The following is a 21,749-nucleotide window of genomic DNA, read 5'->3' as shown; positions in this document are numbered from 1 at the left end:
GGGAGGGGTAGTGTACACCGTGTGGGGGGGGGTTGTGTACACTATGTAGGGGGGGTCTTGTACACACAGTGTGGGGGGGGGGTAGTGTACACAGTGTGGAGGAGAATGGTATTGTACACAGTGTGGTGGGTATTGTGTACAAAGTTTCCAACATTCCATAGACTCTGGATTAATTCGTATGGAGTGGAGGGTAGCCAATGTAACCCCACTTTTTAAAAAAGGAGGGAGAGAGAAAACAGGGAATTATAGACCAGCCAGCCTGACATCGGTAGTGGGTAAAATGATGGAATCAATTATTGAGGATGTCAGAGCAGCGCATTTGGAAAGAGGTGACATGATAGGTCCAAGTCAGCATGGATTTGTGAAAGGGAAATCATGCTTGACAAATCTTCTGGAATTTTGAGAATGTTTCCAGTAGAGTGCAGAAGGGAGAACCAGTTGATGTGGTATATTTGGACTTTCAGAAGGCTTTCGACAAGGTCCAACACAAGAGATTAATGTGCAAGGTTAAAGCACATGGGATTGGGGGTAGTGTGCTGACATGGATTGAGAACTGGTTGTCAGACAGGAAGCAAAGAGTAGGTGTAAATGGGTACTTTTCAGAATGGCAGGCAGTTACTAGTGGGGTACCGCAGGGTTCTGTGCTGGGGCCCCAGCTGTTTACATTGTACATTAATGATTTGGACGAGGGGATTAAATGTAGAATCTCCAAATTTGCGGATGACACTAAGTTGGGTGGCAGTGTGAGCTGTGAGGAGGATGCTATGAGGCAGCAGAGTGACTTGGATAGGTTAGGTGAGTGGGCAAATGCATGGCAGATGAATTATAATGTGGATAAATGTGAGGTTATCCACTTTGGTGATTAAAAATAGAGACAGACTATGATCTGAATGGTGACAGATTAGGAAAAGGGGAGGTGAAACGAGACCTGGTTGTCATGGTACATCAGTCATTGAAGGTTGACATGCAGGTACAGCAGGTGGTTGAGAAAGCAAATGGTATGTTGGCCTTCATAGCGAGGGGATTTGAGTGCAGGGGCAGGGAGGTGTTGCTACAGTTGTACAGGGCCTTGGTGAGGCCACACCTGGAGTATTGTGTACAGTTTTGGTCTCCGAACTTGAGGAAGGACATTTCTGCTATTGAGGGAGTGCAGCGAAGGTTCACCAGACTGATTCCCGGGATGGCGGGACTGACATATCAAGAAAGACTGGATCAACTGGGCTTGTATTCACTGGAGTTCAAAGGAATCAGAGGGGATCTCATAGAAACATTTAAAATTCTGATGGGTTCAGACAGTTTAGATGCAGGAAGAATGTTCCCAATGTTAGGGAAGTCCAGAACCAGGGGTCACAGTCTCAGGATAAGGGGGAAGCCATTTAGGACCAAGATGAGGACAAACTTCTTCACCCAGAGAGTGGTGAACCTGTGGAATTCTCTACCACAGAAAGTTGTTGAGGTCAATTCACTAAATATATTCAAAAAGGAGTTAGATGAAGTCCTTACTACTCGGGGGATCAAGGGGTATGGCGAGAAAGCAGGAAGGGGATACTGAAGTTGCATGTTCAGCCATGAACTCATTGAATGGCGGTGCAGGCTAGAAGGGCCGAATGGCCTACTCCTACACCTATTTTCTATGTTTCAGACACGGCGCGGTGGGTGTCCTGTACACACGGCGCGGTGGGGGGGTGACACACGGTGTGAGGGGGGTACATACGGTGTGAGGGGGTACATACGGTGAGGGGGTACACACGGTGAGGGGGTACACACGGTATGGGGGCACACACGGTATGGGGGTACACGGTGAGAGGGGTACACACGATGTGGGGTACACACGGTGAGGGGGGTACACACGATGAGGGGGGGTACACACGGTGAGGGGGGTACACACGGTGAGGGGGTACACACGGTGAGAGGGGGTACACACGGTGAGAGGGGGTACACACGGTGAGAGGGGGTACACACGGTGAGAGGGGGTACACACGGTGAGAGGGGGTACACACGGTGAGGGGGGGTACACACGATGTGTAGGGTACACACGGTGAGGGGGGTACACACGATGTGGGGGTACACACGATGTGTAGGGTACACACGATGTGGGGTACACACGGTGAGGGGGGTACACACGGTGAGGGGGGGTACACACGGTGAGGGGGGTACACACGGTGAGGGGGTACACACGGTGAGAGGGGGTACACACGGTGAGAGGGGGTACACACGGTGAGGGGGGTACACACGGTGAGGGGGTACACACGGTGAGAGGGGGTACACACGGTGAGGGGGGGTACACACGGTGAGAGGGGGTACACACGATGTGTAGGGTACACACGGTGAGGGGGTACACACGATGTGGGGGTACACACGATGTGTAGGGTACACACGATGAGGGGGGGTACACACGGTGAGGGGGTACGCGCGGTGTGGGGGGTACACACGGTGAGGGGTACACACGATGAGGGGGGTACGCACGGTGTGGGGGTACACACGATGAGGGGGGTACACACGGTGAGGGGGAGGGGGAGGGGGTACACACGGTGAGGGGGTACACACGATGTGGGGGTACACACGGTGAGGGGGGTACGCGCGGTGTGTGGCGGGGTACGCGCGGTGTGTGGGGTACACACGATGTGGGGGTACACACGGTGAGGGGGGGTACACACGATGTGGGGGTACACACGGTGTGGGGGTACACACGGTGAGGGGGGGTACACACGATGTGTAGGGTACGCACGGTGAGGGGGTGCACACGATGTGTAGGGTACACACGGTGAGGGGGGTACGCGCGGTGTGTGGCGGGGTACACACGGTGAGGGGGGTACGCGCGGTGTGGGGGGTACACACGGTGAGCAGTGGGAGCGGACGCGGCCGGTGGGGGGGGTACTCACTGACCACGGGTTCACGGAAAAGACACTCGGACCCGCCGCGCCGGACGGACAAGTCCCCGGATGCTGCGGTTGGCGGCTGCCGTCACGTGGGGTGAGCGGGCGCGCGGCGGCTGCCGTCACGTGGGGTGAGCGGGCGCGCGGCGGCTGCCGTCACGTGGGGTGAGCGGGCGCGCGGCGGCTGCACGTGATCCCCTTGCTGGGGGGGGGGGCCCTGACCGACGTGGGCGCTGCACCAATAGGGAGCAGCGCGCTGGGCGGAGCGGTCGGATGATCAAACCAATCAGGGCGCGGCCGGGGAGAGAGGGGCGGGACCCTCACCGTGGTGACGTTCGGCTGCTGCCCGAGTCCTCCAACCAATCAGCGCGCTTCCGGGAGGCGGGGCGGGACCTGCTCCGTTGTGACGTTCGCCGGCTGGCCCGGTACTCCAACCAATCAGGGCGCTGCCAGCGATGGGCGGGACCTCCTCCTTTGTGACGCATTAAGGCTGCTGCATACGGTGCAGTGTGTGTGGACTTTAGCAAGGCTTTTGATAAGTTCCCACATGGCAGACTGGTCAGGGTAAAGCCCCGGGATAGGAGGTGGGTGGGGTGGCTTGACCCATCCACCTCCATGGCACGAACCTGGTATTGCAGTACTTCCAGGAACGGTGCAGTGGCTCTCGGCCTTTTGGCTAAGAGCATTGGCGCAGAGTGATCCTTGATGTGTGCAAGGTGACCTCTGGCGTTTGTGATTTGACAAAGAATTGGAAAGATTGGCTACGAATTTAAAAAAAAGCCCATGGGATACCGGGCAAAGTGGCAAGTTGGACCCAAAATTGGCTTGCAGGTAGGAAGCAAAGGGGAATAGTTGATGGGTGTTTTTATGACTGCAAGGATGTTTCCAGTGGGGTTCAGCAGGGCTCAGTACTGGGTCCCTTGCTTTTTGTGGTCTACATCAATAATCTAGATTTGAATACAGGGAGTATGATTAGGAAGTTTGCAGACAACACTAAAATTGGCCGTGTGGTTAATAATGAAGAGGAAAGTCATGGGCTGCAGGAGGATATCAATCCAGTGGTCACGTAGGCAGAGCATTGGCAAATGGAATTTAATTCTGAGAAGTGTGAGGTGATGCACTTTGGGAGGGCTAATAAGGAAAGGGTATACACATTAAGCGCGGGGCCACTTAATAGTGTAGATGAACAAAGGGACCTTGCAAGTGCTTGTCCACAGATCCCTGAAAGTAGCAGGCCAGGTGGATAACATGTAACAGATAGAAGCATGTAAAATTCTGACGGGACTGGACAGGTTAGAGGCAGGAAGAATGTTCCCGATGTTGGGTGTTCCAGAACCAGGGGTCACAGTCTTAAGGATAAGGGGTAAGCCATTTAGGACCGAGATGAGGAGAAACTTCTTCACTCAGAGAGTGGTGAACCTGTGCAATTCTCTACCACAGAAAGTTGTTGAACATAAGAACATGAGAATTAGGACCAGGAGTAGGCCATCTTGCCCCTCGAGCCTGCTCCGCCATTCAATAAGATCATGGCTGATCTGGCCGTGGACTCAGCTCCACTTACCCGCCCGCTCCCCGTAACCCTTAATTCCCTTATTGGTTAAAAATCTATCTATCTGTGACTTGAATACATTCAATGAGCTAGCCTCAACTGCTTTCTTGGGCAGAGAATTCCACAGATTCACAACCCTCTAAAAGAAGAAATTCCTTCTCAACTCGGTTTTAAATTGGCTCCCCCGTATTTTGAGGCTGTGCCCCCTAGTTCTAGTCTCCCCTACCAGTGGAAACAACCTCTCTGCCTCTATCTTGTCTATCCCTTTCATGATTTTAAATGTTTCTATAAGATCACCCCTCATCCTTCTGAAGTCCAACAAGTAAAGACCCAGTCTACTCAATCTATCATCATAAGGTTACCCCCTCATCTCCGGAATCAGCCTAGTGAATTGTCTCTGTACCCCCTCCAAAGCCAGTATATCCTTCCTTAAGTAAGGTGACCAAAACTGCACGCAGTACTCCAGGTGCAGCCTCACCAATACCCTATACAGTTGAGGCCAGTTCGTTCGATATATTCAAAAGGGTGTTCGATGTGGCCCTTACGGCCAAAGGCATTAAGGGATATGGAGAGAAAGCAGGAAAGGGGTACTGAGGTTGAATGATCAGCCATGATCTTATTGAATGGTGGTGCAGGCTCAAAGGGCCGAATGGCCTGCTCCTGCGCCTAATTTCTATGTTTCTATAAGGTGATTAAGAAGGCATACGGAATGCTTGCCTTTATTGGCCGAGGCATAAAATATAAGAGCAGGGAGATTATGCTTAAATTGTATAATACTCTGTTTAAACCACAGCTGGAGTACTGCGTGCAGTTCTGGTCGCTGTATTACAGGAAGGACATGATTGCACTGGAGAGGGTGCAGTGGAGATTTACCAGAATGCTGCCTGGAATGGAGAATCTTAGTTATGAGGACAGATTGGATATGCTGGGTTTGTTCTCATTGGAACAGAGGAGGTTGAGAGGAGACCTCATTGAGGTGTACAAAATATTGATGGGCCTGGACATAGTGGATAGTAATGGTCTATTTCCATTCGTGGAGGGGGCATAGTTTTAAGGTGGTTGGTGGAAGGTTTAGAGTGGATTTGAGGGGGGATGCTTCTTTACGCAGAGGGTTGTAGGGATCTGGAACTCGCTGTTTGGAAGAGTGGTGGATGCAGAAACCCTCACCACTTTTAAGAGATGTTTGGATGAGTACTTAAAGTGCAGTAACCTGCAGGGTTACGGACCGAGAGCTGGTAATTGGGATTAGACTGGATGACCTTTTGTTGGACGGTGCAGATATAATGGTAAGTACTGTCGGGAAAAAAATACAGCCAGGGTGATCTCCCGGACTAGTTTCGATTGCTGGGTTGGGTCGGAGAGGAATTTTCCCAGATTTTTTTTCCCTAAATTGGCCTGGGTTTTTATCTGGTTTTTGCCTCTCCCACGAGATCACATGGCTACGGTTGGGGTAGAGTGTAGAATGTTTCAGTATAAGGGGTGTCGCAGTTGTGTGAGGTGGACTGGTTGGGCTGGGTGCTCTTTGCCTTTCTGTCATTGTTCATAGGTTTATATGTAACCTCCAGGGCTGCTGACCAAGGGCCGTGCAGCTCTTTGTCGGCCAGCGCAGACACGATGGGCCGAAATGGCCTCCTTTCGTGCTGTAAATTTGTGTGATTGTAGGATGTTGCCGGGACTGGGGAATTTTAATGATGGGGACAGATTGGAGAGGCTGAGTCTGTTCATACAAACATAGAAAATAGGTGCAGGAGTAGGCCATTTGGCCCTTCGAGTTTGCACCACCATTCAATAAGATGATGGCTGATCATTCACCTCAGTACCCCTTTCCTGCTTTCTCTCCATACCCCTTGATCCCTTTAGCCGTAAGGGACATATCTAACTCCCTCTTGAATATATCCAACGAACTGGCCTCAACAACTCTCTGCGGTAGAGAATTCCATAGCTCAACAACTCTCTGAGTGAAGAAGTTTCTCCTCATCTCGGTCCTAAATGGCCTACCCCTTATCCTTAGACTGTGTCCCCTGGTTCTGGACTTCCCCAACATCGGGAACATTCTTCCTGCATCTAACCTGTCCAGTCCTGTCAGAATTTTATATGTTTCTATGAGATCTCCTCTCATCCTTCTAAACTCCAGTGAATACAGGCCCAGTCGATCCAGTCTCTCCTCATATGTCAGTCCAGCCATTCCTGGAATCAGTCTGGTGAACCTTCGTTGCACTCCCTCAATAGCAAGAACGTTCTTCCTCAGATTAGGAGACCAAAACTGAACACAATACTCCAGGTGTGGCCTCACCAAGGCCCTGTACAACTGCAGTAAGACCTCCCTGCTCCTATACTCAAATCCCCTAGCTATGAAGGCCAACATACCATTTGCCTTCTTCACCGCCTGCTGTACCTGCATGCCAACTTTCAATGACTGATCTACCATGACACCCAGGTCTCGTCGCACCTCCCCTTTTCCTGATCTGCCGCCATTCAGATAATATTCTGCCTCCTCTCGCTCTGCTGCCCCCTCGGACTGCCGCCGCTCCCACTCGCTGCCGCGCCCTCGGACTGCCGCTGTAAGTCGCTTGACATCCAGGGGGCTCTCTAATTATTTTTCCCAGCCTTTTTCTTTAAGGACACATGTTTGGCCTGAGCCCTCCGGATCTCCTTCTTGAATGCCTCCCACTGTTCCGACACTGATTTACCCACAGGCAGTTATTCCCAGTCCACTATGGCCAAATCTCTCCTCAACTTAGCAATATTAGCTTTTCCCCAATTCGGGACTTTTATTCCAGGCCTACCCTTGTCCTCATCCATCACCAACTTGAATCTGACTGAATTATGGTCACTGGCACCCAAATGCTCCCCCACTAATACCCCTTCAACCTGCCCAGCTTCATTCCCCAAAACTAAATCCAAGACCGCCCCCCTCTCGTGTTGGGCTTTCTACATACTGACTAAAAAAGTTCTCTTGAATGCATTTGAAGAATTTTGCACGCTCTATACCCTTCACACTAAATTTGTCCCAATCAATATTTGGATAGTTAAAATCCCCGACTATTACTACCCTATGGTTTTTGGACTTCACAGCAATGTGCCGACATATTTGCTCCTCTATCTCCCTCCCACTGTTTGGGAGTCTATAATACTCCCAGCAGTGTGATCGCCCCTTTTTTGATTTTTCACTTTGACCCATATGGCCTCATTTGATGATCCCTCGAACATATCATCCGTCCTCACCGCTGTAATATTTTCTTTAATCAGTACCGCACCCCCCCCCGCATATAAACATACCACAAAAAGTAAGGGATAGAAGACTGAGGCCTGTGGAGCCCCAATGGAACAGCCTTCCAGTCACAAAAACTCCCCTCAACCATTAACCTTTGCTTCCTGCCACTGAGCCAATTTTGAATCCAATTTCCCATGGGCATCTACTTTTTGATCAGTTTGCCATGTGGGACCTTGTCAAAAGCCTTACTAAAATCCACGTAAACTACATCAAACGCACTGCCCTCATCGACCCTCCTTGTTATCACCTCAAAGAACTCAATCAACTTAGTCAGACATGACCTTCCCTTAACAAATCCACGCTGAATGTCCTTGATTAATCCGTGTCTTTCTAAATGAAGGTTTATCCTGTCCCTCAGAATTGATGCCAATAATTTGCCCACCATAAAGTTGATATAGATTGTGCAGCTCGGGGGCTTGTAGGTCTTGCAAACCTGACTGTTGGTCGCTTCAACCAATCTGTGCAGCATCTGGGGGGGGGAGGGGAAGGGCTGCCTGAAAATCAGCTTCAGTGCCTCTGGGCGGGCTTAGAACTGGAGGATTGAGTTGGCGGCCTCCTCCTCCCTCTCAGGCAGCACACACCACAGCCCAGACACTCGCTGTGTGAAAAATGTTTTTTCTCACCTCGCCCTTTGGTTGTTTTGCTGATCACTTTATCTCTGTGTCCTCTGCTTCTTCACCCTTCAGCCACTGGGGACAGTTCCTATCTACCCTGTCCCAGGCCCCTCATGGTGTTGAGCGCCTCCATCGTTGGGGCCTGAAAATCAGCTTTCACAGCCGCTGGGAGGTTTTACTACGTTAAAGGCCTCGATTCGAGGGACTGCCTGGGATGATGATGAAAGGCGCTATATAAATAATAGTTATTATTATTGTCATTATTATTAAAGGCACACATGAGATAACATTCTCCCTCTTACCCTGCAAAAGGAGTTTAGAGAGGGGGTGTCAGAAGTGGAGCGTTTACAGATGGGGAGCTCAGACCAAACATCACGTCAAGATCTGATCGAGTCACTCGATTCACCGGGACCTGAATATCATCGGCCTTTGCACATGGATGGGGAGAGCAGCAATCATAGCGCGGACAAACTGCACACATGTTCTGCATGTGGGAAGGTATTTGTTTATCCATCCCAGCTGTGAACACACCAGCGTGCTCACACCAGGGAGAGGCCGTTCACCTGCTCCGAGTGCGGGAAGGGATTCACTTGTTCCTCCCACTTGCTGACACACCAGCAAGTTCACACTGACAAGAGGCCATTTAAATGTTCCAACTGTGGGAAGTGTTTTAATCGACCCTGGATTTTAGCCATACACCAGCGAGTTCAACCTGATGAAAGACTGTGGAAAGAGCTTTAAAAGCTCCCAAGAGCTGAAAGCACACCAGTGAGAGGCCATTTAGCTGCTCCAAGAGCAGGAAGTGATTCACTTATTCCTCCCACTTGCTGAGACACCAGCGACTTCACACTGTGCTGTAGCACAGACCCTACAGACAGCTGGGGCGACATGAATGTGGAATGGCTGAGTTTTATAAATGTTCTCCTGCTGATAATCTCTCAAACTGTTGTGCGAACGATTCCCTTGATTTGACCGTTCATGCTACTACATAGAATTACACCCAATGTACAGTAGAGAATAGGGCCATTTGGCCCAACTGGTCCGTGCCGGGGTTTATGCTCCACACCCTATTCCGTCTAACCCTTTGCATATAAGCTTGTGCTGCTTTCTCCCTCACTTGGCATTCCGTTGTGAGGAATGAAACATTACTGAGCCCCTCTACCTGATTCACAACGTGCACAGAGTGGGGCAGGAATCCAGGAACAGGACGTTCAGCCCCTCCAGCCTGTTCCACCATTCAATCAGATCACAGCTAATCTGTATTTCAACTCCATCTACCCCCCACCCCCCCGGTTCTGTAAACCTCAATACCCACATCCAACACACATCTATCGGTCTCCGTGTGATCATTTCAGTTGACCCCCGACCCCCGGCCTCAGCAGCTTTCTGGGGGAGGGTGGTCCAGAATTCCACGGCCCATTGTGACATCACCCCCCGAGTGGCCCATTGTGACATCACCCCCCCGAGCGGCCCATTGTGATCATCCCCCGAGCGGCCCATTGTGACATCATCCCCCGAACAGCCCAATGTGACATCATCCTGAATGGGCCGTTGTGACATCATCACACCGAACAGCCCATTGTGACATCACCCTGAACGGCCCATTGTGACATCACCCCCCGAGTGGCCCATTGTGACATCACCCCCCGAGTGGCCCATTGTGACATCACCCCCCTGAGCGGCCCATTGTGATCATCCCCCGAACGGCCCATCATGACATCATCCCCCGAACGGCCCATTGTGACATCATCCCCCGAACAGCCCAATGTGACATCATCCTGAACGGCCCATTGTGACATCACCCCGAACGGCCCATTGTGACATCATCACCCGAACGGCCCAATGTGACATCATCCCGAATGGGCCATTGTGACATCATCACCCCGAACAGCCCATTGACCCCGAACGGCCCATTGTGACATCACCCCGAACGGCCCATTGTGACATCACCCCAATCAAATCCTTTCATCTTAAAACCCCTCGATTAGATCAGCCTTTCGCCTTCTGTACCCGAGGGATTACCAACCTTGTCTGTGAACCCTGGCCTCATAATTTAACCCTTTCAGCCCCGGTATCGGACTGGGGAATCTGCGCCCCCTCCCCCGCCAGGCCAAGGTATCCTTGCTGAGCTGCGGGGCCTAGAACTGAACAGTATAGCAGACTGACTGCGGCCTGCCAGACTCTTCAAGGTCAAAGCTTGCACAATCTGGTGACAGTTGTGAAAGGTGAGACTTAAAGGAAGAGATAAGGTCGGCTGTTGACCTATTGGATAAACCAAGTCTACAAAAGAACAAAAGAAATAGGAGCAGGAGTCAGCCGTATGGCCCCTTGATCCTGTTCCACCATTCAATTAAATCATGGCTGATCCGATCATGGACTCAGCTCCACTTCCCTGCCCGCACCCCATAACCCCTTATTCCCTTATCGTTTAAGAAACCGTCTACCTCTGTCTTAATTTATTCAATGTCCCAGCTTCCACAGCTCTCTGAGGCAGAGAATTGCACAGATCCACAACCCTCGGAGAGAAGAAATTTCTCCTCATCTCAGTTTTAAATGGGCGGCCCTTATTCTAAAATTATGCTCCCTAGTTCTAGTTTCCCCTATGAATGGAAACATCTTCTCTGCATCCACCTTGTCAAGCCCCCTCAGTATCTTATATGTTTTGATAAGATCACCTCTCATTCTTCTGAATTCCAATGAGTAGAGGCCCAACCTATTCAACCTTTCATCATAAGTCAACCTCCTCATCTCCGAAATCAACCGAGTGAACCTTCTCTGAACTGCCTCCAAAGCAAGTATATCCTTTCGTAAATATGGAAACCAAAACTGCACGCAGTACTCCAGGTGTGGCCTCACTAATAGCCTGTATAACTGTAGCAAGACTTCCCTGTTTTTATAATCTATCCCCTTTGCAATAAAGACCAAGATTCTATTGGCCTTCCTGATCACTTGCTGTACCTGCATACTATCCTTTTGAGTTTCATGCTCAAGTACCCCCAGGTCCCGCTGTACTGCGGCACTTTGCAATCTTTCTCCATTTAAATAATAACTTGCTCTTTGACTTTTTTCTGCCAAAGTGCATGACCTCACACTTTCCAACATTATATTCAATCTGCCAAATTTTTGCCCAGTCACTCAGCCTGTCTATGTCCTTTTGCAGATTTTTTATGTCCTCACACATTGCATTTCCTCCCATCTTTGTATTGTCAGCAAACTTGGCTACGTTACACTCAGTCTCTTCTTCCAAGTCATTAATATAGATTGTAAATAGTTGGGGTCCCAGTACTGATTCCTGCAGCACCCCAATAGTTACTGATTACCAACCAGAGAATGAACCATTTATCCCGACTCTCTGCTTTCTGTTAGTTAGCCAATCCTCTAACCATGCTAATATATTACCCCCAACACTGTGAACTTTTATCTTGTGCAGTAACCTTTTATGTGGCACCTTGTCAAATGCCTTCTGGAAGTCTAAATACACCACATCTACAGGTTCCCCTTTATCCACCCTGTTCGTGACATCCTCAAAGAACTCCAGCAAATTTGTCAAACATGCCTTTCCCTTCATAAATCCATTCTGACTCTGCCTGACCATATTTTGCTTTTCCAAATGTCCTGCTACTGCTTCTTTAATAATGGACTCCAACATTTTCCCAACCACAGATGTGAGGCTAACTGGTCTATAGTTTCTTGCTTTTTCTCTGCCTCCTTTTTTAAATAGGGGCGTTACATTTGCAGTTTTCCAATCTGCTGGGACCTCTCCAGAATTCAGGGAATTTTGGAAAATTACAACCAATGCATCCACAATCCCTGCTGCTACTTCTCTTAAGACCCTCGGATACAAGCCATCAGGTCCAGGGGATTTATCTGCCTTTAGTCCCATTATCTTACTGAGTACCATCTTCTTAGTGATTGTGATTGTCTTAAGTTCCTCTCCCCTATAGCCCCTTGACTATCCACTGTTCAAATATTGTTAGTATCCTCTACCGTAAAGACTGATACAAAATATTTGTTCAGAGTTGCTGCTATCTCCATGTTCCCCATTACTAATTCCCCGGTCTCGTCCTCTAAGGGACCAACATTAACTTTAGCCACCCTTTTCCTTTTTATATACCTGTAGAAACTCTTGCTATCAGTTTTTATATTTTGTGCTAGTTTACTTTCATAGTCTATCTTCCCTTTCTTAATCATTTTTAGTCATTCTTTGCTGGCTTTTAAAAGCTTCCCAGTCTTCTGTCCTCCCACTAGTTTTGGCCACTTTGTATGCCCTTGTTTTTAATTGGATACCGTCCTTTATTTCTTTAGTTAGCCACGGATGGCTATCTTTTCTCTTGCACCCTTTCCTCCTCACTGGAATATATTTTTCTTGGAGTTGTGCAATATCTCCTTAAATGTACGCCACTGTTCATTAACCGACCTACACTTGAATCTATTTTCCCAGTCCACTTTACCCAACTCTGCCCTCATACCTTTGTAGTCACCTTTATTTAAGCTTAGTACGCTGGTTTGAGATCCAACTTTCTCACCCTCCATCTGAATTTGAAATGTAATCAATCTATGATCACTCATTCCAGGGGGTTCCTTTTACTAGGAGATTGTTTATTAATCCTGTCTCATTACACAGGACCAGATCTAAAATAGCCTGCCCCTGGTTGGTTCCGTTACACACTGCTCAAGGAACCCATCCCTTATGCACTCTATGAACTCCTCCTCAAGGCTACCTGGTAAATTTGATTTGTCCAATCAATGTGGAGGTTAAAGTCAACCATGATTATTGCTGTTCCCTTTTTACAAGCCCCCACTAGTTCCTGGTTTATATTCCGACCAACAGACTTGCTACTGTTTACAATATACATAGATGACCTGGAAGAGGGGACAGAGTGTAGTGTAACAAAATTTGCAGATGACACAAAGATTAGTGGGAAAGCGGGTTGTGTAGAGGACACAGAGAGGCTGCAAAGAGATTTAGATAGGTTAAGCGAATGGGCTAAGGTTTGGCAGATGGAATACAATGTCGGAAAATGTGAGGTCAACCACCTTGGGGGGAAAAAAACAGTAAAAGGGAATATTATTTGAATGGGGAGAAATTACAACATGCTCCGGTGCAGCCGGACCTGGGGGCCCTTGTGCATGAATCCCAAAAAGTTAGTTTGCAGGTGCAGCAGGTAATCAGGAAGGCAAATGGAATGTTGGCCTTCATTGTGAGAGGGATGGAGTACAAAAGCAGGGAGGTCCTGCTCCAACTGTACAGGGTATTGGTGAGGCCGCACCTGGAGGACTGCATGCAGTTTTGGTCACCTTACTTAAGGAAGGATATACTAGCCTTGGAGGGGGTAAACAGACGATTCACTAGGCTGATTCTGGAGATGAGGGGGGTTACCTTATGATGATAGATTGAGTAGACTGGGTCTTTACTCGTTGGAGTTCAGAAGGATGAGGGGTGATCTAATAGAAACATTTAAAATAATGAAAGGGATAGACAAGATACAGGCCGATAGGTGCTTTTCATTGGTCGGGGAGACTAGAACTAGGGGGCACAGCCTCAAAATATGGGGGAGCCAATTTAAAACCAGTTGAGAAGGAATTTCTTCTCCCAGAGGGTTGTGAATCTGTGGAATTCTCTCCCCAAGGAAGCAGTTGAGGCTAGCTCAGTGAATATATTCAAATCACAGATAGATTTTTAACCAATAAGGAAATTAAGGGTTACGGGGAGCGGGTGGGTAAGTGGAGCTGAGTCCACAGCCAGATCAGCCATGATCTTGTTGAATGGCGGAGCAGGCTCGAGGGGCTAGATGGCCTACTCCTGTTCCTAATTCTTATGTTCTTATGGGGCCTATAGATTACGCCCACCAGTGACTTTTTCCCCTTGTTCCGTATCTACACCCAAACTGTTTCAACACCCTGATCATTTGAGCCAATATCATTTCTCACTATTGCAGTGATTCCATCCTTTATCAATAGAGCTACTTCACTTCATTTTCCTTTTTGTCTGTCCTTCCGGATTGTCGAGTGCCCCTGAATATTTAATTCCCAGTCCTGGTCACCTTGCAACCACGTCTCTGTAATGGCTATCAGATCATACCCATTTGTCTCAATTTCGGCCGTCAATTTATCATCTATTTCATTACAAATGCTATACAAATGTTGTACTCTGCCCAGCAACACACTCGGGAAGCTAAGGGTGGAAAACACCCAGACGTACAGCGATTGCCGGGAGATCCGCGAGCGATATTCCACCAAGAAGATCAGGAATGTCCCCAACTCTCCCCCAATAGGTTCCTGATCACTCCGGGTCTGAGTAACGTCCCCCACAATAAGGTCCTGATCACTCCAGGTCTGAGCAACGTCCCCCACAATAAGGTCCTGATCACTCCAGGTCTGAGCAACGTCCCCCACAATAAGGTCCTGATCACTCCGGGTCAGAGTAACATTCCCCACAATAAGGTCCTGATCACTCCAGGTCTGAGCAACGTCCTCCACAATAAGGTCCTGATCACTCCGGGTCTGAGTAACACTCCGCACAATAAGGTCCTGATCACTCCGGGTCTGAGTAACACTCCGCACAATAAGGTCCTGATCACTCCGGGTCAGAGTAACATTCCCCACAATAAGGTCCTGATCACTCCAAGTCTGAGCAACGTCCCCCACAATAAGGTCCTGATCACTCCGGGTCTGAGTAACACTCCGCACAATAAGGTCCTGATCACTCCGGGTCTGAGTAACACTCCGCACAATAAGGTCCTGATCACTCCGGGTCAGAGTAACATTCCCCACAATAAGGTCCTGATCACTCCAGGTCTGAGCAATGTCCCCCACAATAAGGTCCTGATCACTCCGGGTCTGAGTAACACTCCCCACAATAAGGTCCTGATCACTCCGGGTCTGAGTAACACTCCCCACAATAAGGTCCTGATCACTCTGGGTCAGAGTAACATTCCCCACAATAAGGTCCTGATCACTCTGGGTCAGAGTAACACTCCCCACAATAAGGTCCTGATCACTCTGGGTCAGAGTAACATTCCCCACAATAAGGTCCTGATCACTCCGGGTCTGAGCAACGTCCCCCACAATAAGGTCCTGATCACTCCGGGTCAGAGTAACACTCCCCACAATAAGGTCCTGATCACTCCGGGTCTGAGTAACACTCCCCACAATAAGGTCCTGATCACTCCGGGTCTGAGTAACACTCCCCACAATAAGGTCCTGATCACTCCGGGTCTGAGCAATGCTCCGCACTATAAGATCCTGATCACTCCGGGTCTGAGTAACATTCCCCACAATAAGGTCCTGATCACTCCGGGTCTGAGTAACATTCCCCACAATAAGGTCCTGATCACTCCGGGTCTGAGTAACACTCCCTACAATAAGGTCCTGATCACTCCAGGTTTGAGTAACACTCCCCACAATAAGGTTCTGATCACTCCAGGTCTGAGTAACACTCCCTACAATAAGGTCCTGATCACTCCAGGTCTGAGCAGGGCTCTACACAATATATTTGTACGACAACGTTATCAGGTAAAACTCTCATGTCTGAATGTCAATAAAATAATTTATGACGTTTATAGAGTCTCGCATGTTTCTTCCAGGGCAAGTACAGCATGGGGTTAGATGCAGAGTAAAGCTCCCTCTACGCTGTCCCATCAAACACTCCCAGTGTAGGTACAGGGGGTTAGATACAGAGGAAGGCGCTCTCTCTCTACACTGTCCCATCAAACACTCCCAGGGCAGGTACAGCACGGGATTAGATACAGAGTGTCAGCTGTGTCTCAGCCTGTATAAGACAGTCACCAAGAAATCCTTTAGGGAATTCAGGAGAAACGTCTTTCACCAGAGAGTGGTGAGAATGTGGACCTTGCTGTGACGGAGTGGTTGAGGTGAATAATATTGATGTATTTATCAACATCATCATAGGCAGTCCCTTGGAATCGAGGAAGATTTGCTTCCACTCTAAGCATGAAGTCTTAGGTGGCTGAACAGTCCAATATGAGAACTACAGTCCCTGTCACAGGTGGGACAGATAGTGGTTGAGGGAAGGGGTGGGTGGGGCAGGTTTGCTGTGCGCTCCTTCCGCTGCCTGTGCTTGGTCTCTGCACACTCTCGGCGACGTTTCCTCTGCCCACCTTTGGCTCGTTTGCCATGAAGGAGTTCTGAGTAGAGCGCTTGCTTTGGGAGTCTCGTTTCTGGCATGTGGACAATGTGGCCCACCCAGCGGGCAATGTGGTCAGTGCTTCGATGCTGGGGATGTTGGCCTGGTTGAGGAAGCTAACGTTGGTGCGTCTGTCCTCCCAGGGGATTTGTAGGATCTTGCGGAGACATCATTGGTGGTATTTCTCCAGCAACTTGAGGTGTCTACTGTACATGGTCCATGTCTCTGAGCCATACAGGAGGGCGGGTATTACTACAGCCCTGTAGACCATGAGCTTGGTGGTAGTTTTGAGGGCCCGATCTTTGAACACGCTTTTCCTCAGGCAGCCAAAGGCTGTGCTGGCGCACTGAAGGCAGTGTTGAATCTCGTCATCAATGTCTGCTTTTGTTGATAAAATCTCCGGAGGTATGGGAAGTGGTCCACGTTGTCCAGGGCCGCGCCGTGGATCTTGATGATGGGGCGGGGACAGTGCTGTGTGGCGAGGACAGGACAGGTTGCTAAAGGACCTTTGTCCTACGGATGTTTAGCGTAAGACCCATCCTTTTGTGTGCCTCTCAATCTCTGCATCACTCTCTGCCTCTCTCTCTCTCTTTAGCGAACTGTGTATGTGTTTGTGTGTTTGAGTCTTTGTCTCTATCAGTCTCCCTCTATCTGTCTCACTCTGTCTCTCTCTTTCTGTTTCTTTCAGTCTGTCTCTCTCTGACTCACTCCATGTGTCTCTCTTTGTCTGTCTCTCTCACTTTGTCTCGATCCCTCTGTCTGTTTTTTCCTGTTTCTCTGTTTGTCTCTGTCTCTCAATTTGACTCTCTCTTTCTCACGATGTCCAGTTCTGTTCACAGCTCTGACAATGTAGAATTTTACTTGTTTCTTGCTGTAGATTCATATTACAAAGTTCCAGAGCAATATTGAACAGTAAAAATACAGCAAGTGGAGATTGCCTCTTCCAGATTTTTAGCAAACGGAGACTTTTGAGGGACTATGTGGCCGTTTGCTGCACAGAGATGGAAGATTGCGTTTTATCCGAATAACATTTAGTAATGTAGAGAACCAGTAGTCGTGGCCGAGTGGTTAAGGCGATGGACTAGAAATCCATTGGGGTTTCCCCGCGCAGGTTCGAATCCTGCCGACTACGAATCTCAGCATTTTTCATTCCGTTTCACAGTTTAACCAAACCCGATTCTGAGAGAGGTGGAATAACGTCCCACACCTTTCAACACAGACATGTTTTTCTCATTTTCATTAATCTGCAATATTGAGGATACATACGGATAGAAAAAACACAAATCAGCCCAATGACAGTGATTCAGCCTGTCTATCCCTCGATATGTCCAAGGCATTCTGTGCATCTCCGTTGGTGCGTGTATATTTTTAGTTCTGTGTTTATGTCTATCTGTATATATGTCTCTTTGTATGTGCATCTGTCTGTGGAAATCATCACCATGAATTTGGTATGTCCTGGAACTTTTTTAAAAACTTGGGGAAAATAACACGGTTGTGAACGTTGGTATTGGCTTCGGTTCAGTGGCTCCATTCTCGACTGAATCAGGAGGTTGTGTGTTCAAGTCCCACTCCTGAGACTTGAGCATCGAATCTTGGCTGACACTCAAATGCAGTACTTGGGGAATTTTGCATTGTTGAAGCTGTTGACTTTCGGATGAAATGTTAAATTGAAGCTCCGTCTGCACTCTCGCGTGGATGTGAAAGTTCCCACAGCATTACTCGAAAAAGAATAGGGGAGTTTCCCCCGTATCAATATTAGTAAAAATGTTCGAAAATGCTCACTGAAACCCTGTGTGCATGTGTATGTCTGTGGGGCTGCAGCTAAAACCCAGATTCTCACAGACACAGAATTCCCTTATTGACAGGAGCAGGTTGGCCGTGTGGTTAAGGCGTTGGACTTAAGATCCAATGGGTTTATACCCGCTTGGGTTCGAACCCCACTCCTGGTAATTCTGTAACTTAACGCAGATTTCCTCCCGTAATGCTCAGTGATATCTGTTGAATCTGCATTTTTCTGTAACTATGTGACACTCTGATCTGACAAAGAAAAGCATTTGTGAAATGTATCTATGCTTCATTCTCTGCCTTTAAAGAGCTCTGTATATCTTTGTGTTTGAGTCTTTGTCTCTCTCCGTCCGCCTCTGACTCCCTGTTTCTCTGTTTGTCTCTGTCTCTCAATATGTCTGTCTCTTTCTCACGGTGTCCAATTCTGTTCCAATGGGATTCTCTCAGTCTCTCTGTCTGACTGTCTCTCTCTTTCTCTTTCCCATCATCTCTGTCTGTCTATGTCTCTGCCTGCCTGTCTCTGTTAGTTTCTGCCTCTAACCTGCTGAGTATTTCCATCATTTTCTGTTTTAATCTCTTTCTCGCTCTCCATCTGTCTCTCTCTCTGTCTCTCTCTCTATCTGTCTCCCTCTTTGTTTCTCTCTTTGTCTCTGTCTTTCTATGACTGTTTCCCTGTCTCTCTTTATAGAGTACACACATCTCTGTATATGTGTGTGTTTGAGTCCTTTTCTCACTCAGTCTGCCTCTACCTCTCAGTCTGACACTTTCTGTCTCGCTTTGTCTCAATCTCTCTGTCTGACTCCCTGTTTCTCTGTTTGTCTCTGTCTCTCAATGTGTCTGTCTCTTTCTCACGGTGTCCAGTTGTGTTTACAGCTCGCTTCCTGCTCTGACAGCGTGCAAACCTGTCAATTCCTCGTTAGTATAGTGGTGCGTATCCCCGCCTGTCACGCGGGAGACCGGGGTTCAATTCCCCGATGGGGAGGAAGCATTTTCAAAATGTAGGATTTTACTTCTGTTTCTTGGTAAAGATTCTTAATTAAAAGTTCTGGAGCAATAAAGAAGAGTAATAAAATAGCAAGAGGAGATTGTCTGTTCCAGATTTTTAGCAAACAGAGACTTTTTCGGGACTCTGTGGCCGTCTGCTGCAGAGAGATGGATGATTGAGTTTTATCTGAGTAACATTGAAAGCGGCAGAGACCCAATCGTCGTGGGCGAGCGCTTAAGGTGACGGACTAAAAATCCATTGGGGTTTCCCAGCATCTGTTCGATTGCTGCCGATTGCGGTTCTCAGCATTTTTCATTCTGTTTACTAATTAAAGCAGGTCCCTGCAAAACTGGTCCTGAGATAGATAGAACAGCGTCACATAGCTTTCAACACTGCGATTGTTTTCTCACTTTCATTAATCTGCAATATTCACGATAGATATGGATAGAAAACGCAAAAATCAGGCAAAGTAGCGACAGTGATTCTGCTTGTCTATTCCTCTATATGTCTGAGGCAATCTGTATATATCTTGATCTGGCTGTCATGGTACATGAGTCATTGAAAGCTGGCATGCAGGTGCAACAGGCGGTGAAGAAGGCAAATGGTATGTTGGCCTTCTTGCTAGAGGATTTGAGTATAGGAGCAGGGAGATCTTACTGCTGTTGCACAGTCCATTGGTGAGGCCTCACATAGAATATTTCGTCCAGTTTTGGTCTCCTAATCTGAGGAAGGACGTCCTTGCTATTGAGGGAGGACAACGAAGGTTCAGCAGACTGATTCCAGGGATGGCAGGACTGACATATGAGGAGAGACTGGATCAACTGGGCTGGTATCCACTGGAATTTAGAAGAATGAGAGGGGATCTCATAGAAACATATAGCATTCTGACGAGATTGAACAGTTTAGAGGCAGGAAGAATGTTCCCGTTGCTGGGGAGCTCCAGAACCAGGGGTCACAGTATAAGGATAAGGGGTAAGCCATTTAGGACCGAGATGAGGAGAAACTTCTTCACTCAGAGATTGTTAACCTGTTGGAATTCTCTACCACAGAAAGTTGTTGAGCCCAGTTCGTTAGATATATTTAAAAGGGAGTTAGATATGGCCTTTAAGGCCAAAGGGATCAAGGGGTATGGAGAGAAATCAGGAAAGGGGTACTGAGGTGAATGATCAGCCATGATCTAATTGAATGGTGGTGCAGGCTCGACGGGCCTAATGGCCTACTCCTGCACCTATTCTATGTTTCTATGTTGGTGGGTGTATATTTTTTGTTATGGATGTGTGTGTGTGTCTGTGTATGTCTATCTGTATGTATGTGTCTGTGTATGTGCATCTCTCACTGGAAATCGTCACCATGAATTTGGTATTTCCTGGAACTTTTTTAAATACTTGGGGACAATAACACGATTGTGGAATTTGGTATCGGCTTCGGTTGAGTGGCTCCATTCTCGACTGAATCAGGAGATTGTGTGTTCAAGTCCCACTCCTGAGACTTGAGCATATAATCTTGGCTGACACACAAATGCAGTACCTGGGGAATTGTGCATTGTTGAAGCTGTTAACTTTCGGATGAAATGTTAAATTGAAGCTCCGTTTGCACTCTCGGGTGGATGTGAAAGTTCCCACAGCATTACTCGAAAAAGAACAGGGGAGTTGTCCCCGTGTCAATATTAGTAAAAATGTTCGAAAATGCTCACTGAAACCCTGTGTGCATGTGTTTGTCTGTTGGGGTGGAGCTGAAACCCAGATTCTCACAGAAACAGAATTCGGCTAATGACAGAACCAGGATGGCCGAGTGGTTAAGGCGTTGGACTTAAGATCCAATGGGTTTATACCCGCGTGGGTTCGAACCCCACTCCTGGTAATTTTGTAAGTTAGCGCAGATTTCCTCCCATCCTGATTTTCATATGTTGAATCTGCATTTTTCTGTAACTATGTGACACTCTGATCTGACAAAGAAATTGAATTGTGAAATGTGTCTGTGCCTCATTCTCTGCCTTTAAAGAGCTCTGTATATCTTTATGTGTTTGAGTCTTTTTCTCACTCAGTCTGCCTCTTCCTCTCAGTCTGACACTTTCTGTCTTGCTTTGTCTCAATCTCTCTGTCTGACTCCCTGTTTCTCTGTTTGTCTCTGTCTCTCAATGTGGCTGTCTCTTTCTCACGGTGTCCAGTTCTATTCCAATGGGATTCTCTCAGTCTCTCTGTCTGACTGCCTGTCTCTTTCTCTTTCCCATCATCTCTGTCTGTCTATGTCTCTGCCTGCCTGTCTCTGTTAGTTCCTGCCTCTAACCTGCTGAGTATTTCCATCATTTTCTGTTTTAATCTCTTTCTTGCTCTCCATCTGTCTCTCTCTCTCTTTTTCTCTCTCTCGATCTGTCTCCCTCTTTGTTTCTCTTTGTCTCTGTCTTTCTATGACTGTTTCTCTGTCTCTCTTTATAGAGTACACACATCTCTGTATATGTGTGTGTTTGAGTCCTTTTCTCACTCAGTCTGCCTCTACCTCTCAGTCTGACACTTTCTGTCT

The 21,749-nt window shown here is 48.0% G+C and overlaps 3 non-coding genes across 3 annotated transcripts; all 3 read left to right on the top strand.

Moving 5' to 3' along the window:
• The first annotated feature begins 17,509 nt into the window (after positions 1 to 17,509).
• On the top strand, positions 17,510 to 17,591 carry trnas-aga (transfer RNA serine (anticodon AGA)). Its single transcript has one exon. It is a non-coding gene; the product is annotated as a tRNA-Ser (tRNA).
• A 1,563-nt stretch (positions 17,592 to 19,154) lies between these two features.
• Positions 19,155 to 19,226, top strand: trnad-guc (transfer RNA aspartic acid (anticodon GUC)). The gene has a single exon. It is a non-coding gene; the product is annotated as a tRNA-Asp (tRNA).
• Positions 19,227 to 21,006: 1,780 nt separating this feature from the next.
• trnal-uaa (transfer RNA leucine (anticodon UAA)) lies at positions 21,007 to 21,089 on the top strand. Its single transcript has one exon. It is a non-coding gene; the product is annotated as a tRNA-Leu (tRNA).
• Positions 21,090 to 21,749: the final 660 nt, after the last annotated feature.

This window comes from Pristiophorus japonicus, chromosome 23 (genome assembly GCF_044704955.1).
Source record: "Pristiophorus japonicus isolate sPriJap1 chromosome 23, sPriJap1.hap1, whole genome shotgun sequence".
Lineage (NCBI taxonomy): Eukaryota > Metazoa > Chordata > Chondrichthyes > Pristiophoridae > Pristiophorus > Pristiophorus japonicus.
The sequence above is the reverse complement of the archived record's forward strand: the minus strand, read 5'-3'. Positions and strand labels throughout refer to the sequence as shown.